Genomic DNA, 5,957 nt, shown 5'->3' with positions numbered 1-5,957 from the left:
CACATACTTTACTCTACTTGGTTGTTTTAAGACCTACCTTTGCACCAATGCAATTAAGCACACAGTCTTTTAAGCTTACTTTTTGTTGGATTTGGAGTCAAGATAATCAATGTACTATCATTTTCTCTTTTTCCTTATAAAATTCAGAATTTTGAGGAGCATACAACAAAATAAAGATAAATTTAATCGCCCCAGTTAACTTAAGTCTATAAATAAATGGCTGTTCTATCAATTCAACAAGTGAATAATAGGACCAAGACATGCAAGCATGCTTCACAAACTTAAATAACCGATATAATTTTCAGCGAGAAAATAATCTAAAAACGCATCACGAACGCCCCAACTATTTTCCATTATCAGGTAAATGGCTAACCTAAACATTTACAAGTAAATGTCAAGACCAAACATATACACGTACATGCCCTTCAAATGTAGATAATTGACATAATTTTCAGCAAACGCATGCAAAAATCTTTTTGGTTTTTCTCTATACATACTTTAATAACACAATATTTTTGTCTTTTTCAAATTACTTATAAACAAAATAAACTTCATAGTCTTTTTGGATTTTCGGATTTTTTCTGTACAAACTGAAAAATACATTCTTTTTGGTTTTTCAGTTTTTTAAAATGTTTTTGGTTTTTCAAAATATTTAAAAAGAAAACATTAAAGAAAATAAAACAATCTTTTATATTTTTTAGGAATTTTTTAATGTTTTTGGATTTTATCTATACAAACGAAAATCACAATCTTTTTGTATTTTCTAGTTTTTCACCCCTAAAACCAAAATAAATTTTAAAGGAAAAACGACATAAAATAAAGATAGTCATCCTTGTTGAAGGATATCAGCGAGAGTCTTCAATCCGTTTAAACCAAGCAAAAATTTAAAACTCGTTTTGTCAAAAGCTTTGGTAAACAGATCGGCTTTCTAAAAGTCAGTATGTACTTTCTCAAGGTCAATCAACTTCTTCTCAAAGCAATCCCGTATAATGTGATATCGAATTTCGATATGTTTTGTTTTTTAATGTTGCACGGGATTCTTTGTGATAGAAATCACAGCAGAATTATCAATCAGGATAGGAGTAGTAAGAAACTTCAAACCGTAGTCGCGAAGATGTTGTTGTATCCACAAAACCTGGGAACAACAACTCGAGGCTGCAACATACTCAGCTTCGGCGGTTGAAGTGGAGACCGTTTTCTGCTTCTTACACTGCCAGGAAACAAGCCGGTTTCCTAAAAATTGACATCCTACAGTCGTTGATTTGAAGTTGATCTTGCAACCTCCGTAGTCCGAGTCTGAATAAGCAGTAAGATCAAAAGTATCATCCTTGGGGTAACACAACCCGATGTCTGGATATCCCCTCAAATACTGAAGAATTCTCTTGACCGCAGCTAGGTGAGTCACCTGTGGACTTGCTTGATACCTAGCACAAAGACAAACAGCAAACATAATATCAGGGCGAGAAGCCGTTAGATACATTAAAGAACCGATCATGGCACGATAGAGGGTAGGATCAACGGTATCCTCCAATTCATCCGGTGATAAATTGTGACCCACTGAAAGAGGAGTAGAATGGATTTTTCCGGCAGAGATCTTGAATCGGCTCAAGACGTCATTCACATACCTAGTCTGGTGAATAAAAATTCCGTTAGCAGACTGGTGAACCTGCAACCCTAAAAAGAAATTCATCTCTCCCATCGAACTCATCTTGAACTTTATTTGCATGGAGTTCTCGAACTCCTTACACAATGTGTCGTTTGTTGACCAGAAGAAAATGTCGTCGACATAAATCTGAACTAGGAGAAGATCGTCACCAACCGTTTTATGAAATAAAGTGCAGTCGATAGTCCCTCGTTTGAAGCCGTTATCAGTCAGATGGTCGGCAAGCGTGCCATACCAAGCTCTCGGGGCTTGATGTAGACCATACAGGGCCTTGTTTAATCGGTAAACTCGGTCTGAATAATCAGGATCTTCAAAACCAGGAGGCTGTAAAACAAACACTTCCTCGTGTAGTTCACCATTGAAAAAAGCACTTTTAACATCCATTTGATAGACCTTGATATTCTTGTAAGCTGCATATGCCAGAAAGATTCGAATCGACTCTAATCTTGCAACTGGAGCATATACCTCTGTGTAATCAATACCCTCTTGCTGATGAAAACCTTGCACCACTAGACGTGCCTTGTTTCTGACAATCACACCTCGATCGTCTTTCTTACACTTAAATACCCACTTAGTCGGAATAGCTTTCTTGAATCTAGTAGGCTTGTCTATTAAATCCCAAACACCCAAACGTGCAAATTGCTGTAATTTTTCTTGCATAGCTTCTTTCCAAGAAGGATCTTCAAGTGCCTTACGAACTGTCGTTGGCTCAACTTGAGATAGAAAGCAAGTGAATTTAGCAAGATTTACAACTCCCGAAGAATGTAAGTCAGTGTAAGCACACAATATGTTATTATCACTTGACGAAGCAACTTGATGACGTGTACGAACGCCCACATCAAGTTCTCCAATGATGTTTCCTGTGGATGATATCCATGAATCTGAAGAGTGGGATTCTCAGGAACAACAACATTATCAAATAAGTTAGTGTAATTTTCACCAAGTTCAGGAGATGAAACATTATCACTGTCAAGGTTAATAACTTGATCTTCAGCTTGATCATCATTAGAAGAAGTGGAAACATTATCGATAACAACTGGAAAAACAACTTGAGGTTCCTCAGTTGGAGCATCAGGTTGAGCTACAACATCATTAGAACTTAAAAATCTTGGAATTGCCAAATAATCTTCAAAGTATGCTCTAACCAGGTCTTCGTCTATGTGTTCAGTTGATGGAGTAAATGAATTAAATAAACTATCGTAGTCAAACATCCAATCGGGACCTTTTCCTTGAGGAGGAGTTGTTAACTTTTCACAGTCTACATGGTACCATTCTTCAACACAACCGGATGTAAAGTTAAATACCGTTTCTTTGGAGATGCATATCCCAAGAAATACCCTTCGATAGTTTTTTCTTCAAATTTACCCGCATCCTTCTTCAACATAGTACACGGACACCCAAAAGGTTCCAGGTACTTTAAGTTAGGTTTTCGATTATTCAATAACTCATAACTTGTCTTTTTAAGTCTTTTAACTGTTAGAACCCGATTAAGAGTATAACAAGCTGTATTAACCGCCTCATTCCAGAATTGAACGAGAAGCTTAGAATCAGCGAGCATTGTACGTGTAGCTTCAATCAAGGTTCGATTCTTTCATTCAGCAACACCATTTTGTTGAGGTACATAAGGTGCACTGTATTCTCGATGAATTCATTTTTGAACACAAAAGAAATCCAAGACAGTGTTTTTGAATTCTGTACCATTATCACTTCGGATTCTTCTCACCTTTTGTTTGTAAAGTGATTCGATCTTGGTGATAAGGTTTTGTACCAAAACCGGTGTTTGATCTTTCGAACTCATAAATAACACCCAAGAGTATCTTGAATAATCATCAGTCACCACAAGACAATACCAATCCCCAGAAATACTCGCACGATTCACAGGACCAAATAAATCCATATGAAGTCGTTCAAGAGGAGTATTAATGGAATTCAATAATTTAGAAGGATGTGTCTTCTTCTTTTGCTTGCCCTTTTTGCATGAAATGCAATGATCGGATAATTTAAAATTCTTAAACGAGACACATTCCACTAAATCATTAGCCATCAAATAATTCATCTTTCTAACATGTATGTGACCCATTCTACGATGCCATAGAATTGAGTCTTTCTCGGTTTCTTTCGAGACAAAACATGTTTCGATCGATGTGGATACCTTAGAGCTCATGTTTAAGACATAAATATCATTCGATCGTGGTGATCGCATGACAACCATGTCCTTGGGAATAACATAACCCGGTTTCAAGATAAGACATTCTTTGTCAGTAAATATCGTTGTGTACTTTTTATCACAAATCTGCGATATACTTAATAAGTTATGATCCACTTTATCACAATAATTTACTTTCTCAAACGTGATGTGACCATTTGAAACTTCACCCTCTTGTGTGATCATGCCCCCAGAATTCCCAGCAAATGCCACATAACCCCTTTGAATATTTCTCACGTTGGTTAATAGGTCGAGAGATTCCCAGTGATATGACGAGAACATCCACTATCCATTATCCAGTTTTCACCAGACACAGTCATGGTTGTACCCTACACACAAAATAAAGATGATTAGTTCAAAAAGGCAGCCCAGGCCTCAGTCTTGGGCACCTTTTGGTTTTCTCTTTGATCATTAATTTTAACAGAATTCAACTGTTGTTCAGCCACTTGTGAATAAGTTACCGGCTTCCTATACTTTCGTCTTAAGTAAGCTGCTTGAACAATGTTTGAATTGGTGTTCCTAAAAATTGGCTCATGCGGGACAAACTTTGGTTTAACCTGACCATGTGTCTCATTAACATGAATAACCTTTCGAGGATTCACATTAGAGAACATAATATGAGTATCATCAGCATATGACACAGGTCATTTCAGAATCTCCTTTACCAATGGAATTGGCTCTTCTGACTACAATTCCTCACGACATGACCATGTTGATCGCAAAGAAAACAACTTTGCATGTCTAAACGATGATGTTGAGAGGTAGTTGAAATGAATGACGCAGAAGTTTGATGATGACTCACATTTTTGGTCATGCTCTTAGCAAACTCATCAGATAATTCAGACTTCTTTTTCAAGTAAAAATCCAAATTAGAGCAGTTTGAGAAACTCTTCAACGTATCTGTCCCAGTTGACTTCACAAATTGAATTTTATTCGCTTGTTTTAAAACTTGTTTTGCTTTAGTCAATGAATCATATGGAACTGATATTTTTGCTTGAGCATATTTACGTTCAAGATCTTGAATCTGTGACGTTTCATTGATAAAGACGCTCTCAATAAGTTCAGGTTAAATGATACTTATTGGAATATCTTTTTCTGTGAACATCGTGTCCATCCCTTTTAATTTAAAAACACTAACAGGTGAAGGCTTAGAACTAGGAGGATTAACAAACCGCATTAAGTCCTCATCAGAAATATTTGGTTTATCTGACTTCTTTGCCTTTACTGGTTTAGTTTTCACCGGTTCTTCCTTTTTCATGTGAGACTTGAATGAACCATACCCAGCTTCCTCAAATTCTTGAGGTTCACAAAGAATATGATTAGAACTTGGGATGTTCTTATTCTTGTGTTTATCTCAGGTTCAAACACGTCCTCGATAATCACTTTGTCATCATTCTCAACAAAGACCTTTTTACTTTGAACATGAGGTTTTTGAGGAGCAACTTGGGTCCTAACAGTTTCTGTTTTAACTGGTTTAGGTTTTTCAGAAATCACAGTTTCTTTCTCAATCAAATCCTCTTCTTTTCTAGCAAAAGGATTAATTTTGTAATCATTGTGAAATGGTGGTGGAATTTCAACAAACCAATTCCTTTCTTTGAATCCTTTTGTTTACCAGATACTTTAATAATTTCATTCAACAGAAAAGAAGAATTTCTAAACTTTCCCAGTTTGTTCTTCAACTCAAGAACCTCATTCTCAAGCTCAGTTATCTTTGAACGATGTTTCAGAATTTCTTGAAACTTTTGGTCATTAATCGTCATTTTTACAGATAACTCAGCTTTGAGATCGTGGTTACTTGTCGACAATGCTTTAATCTTTTCTCGAGATCTCATTTGAGATTCAAGAGATTGTCGATAAGTATCCTTCAGAGAAGCAATTTCTCTTACAAGATTATCATTTTGACTTTTCAAAGCTTCTAACTTAGGTTTGTTAGACTCACAATCAACACATGATACTTTAACAAATGAAGTAGAATGACTAACCTTATTTATTTTGGCCATGAAAGCACATACTGTTGGAGGCTTGTCGCAAGAGTCATCATAATCAGATCCAGAATCATTATCAGAAGACATCTCACTCCCACTTGTA

This window comes from Bidens hawaiensis, unplaced genomic scaffold (assembly GCF_021521415.1).
Source record: "Bidens hawaiensis isolate Kalapana, Puna unplaced genomic scaffold, B.hawaiensis_p1.1 tig00033217_1, whole genome shotgun sequence".
NCBI classification, from domain to species: domain Eukaryota; kingdom Viridiplantae; phylum Streptophyta; class Magnoliopsida; order Asterales; family Asteraceae; genus Bidens; species Bidens hawaiensis.
This window is presented reverse-complemented; position numbering follows the sequence as displayed.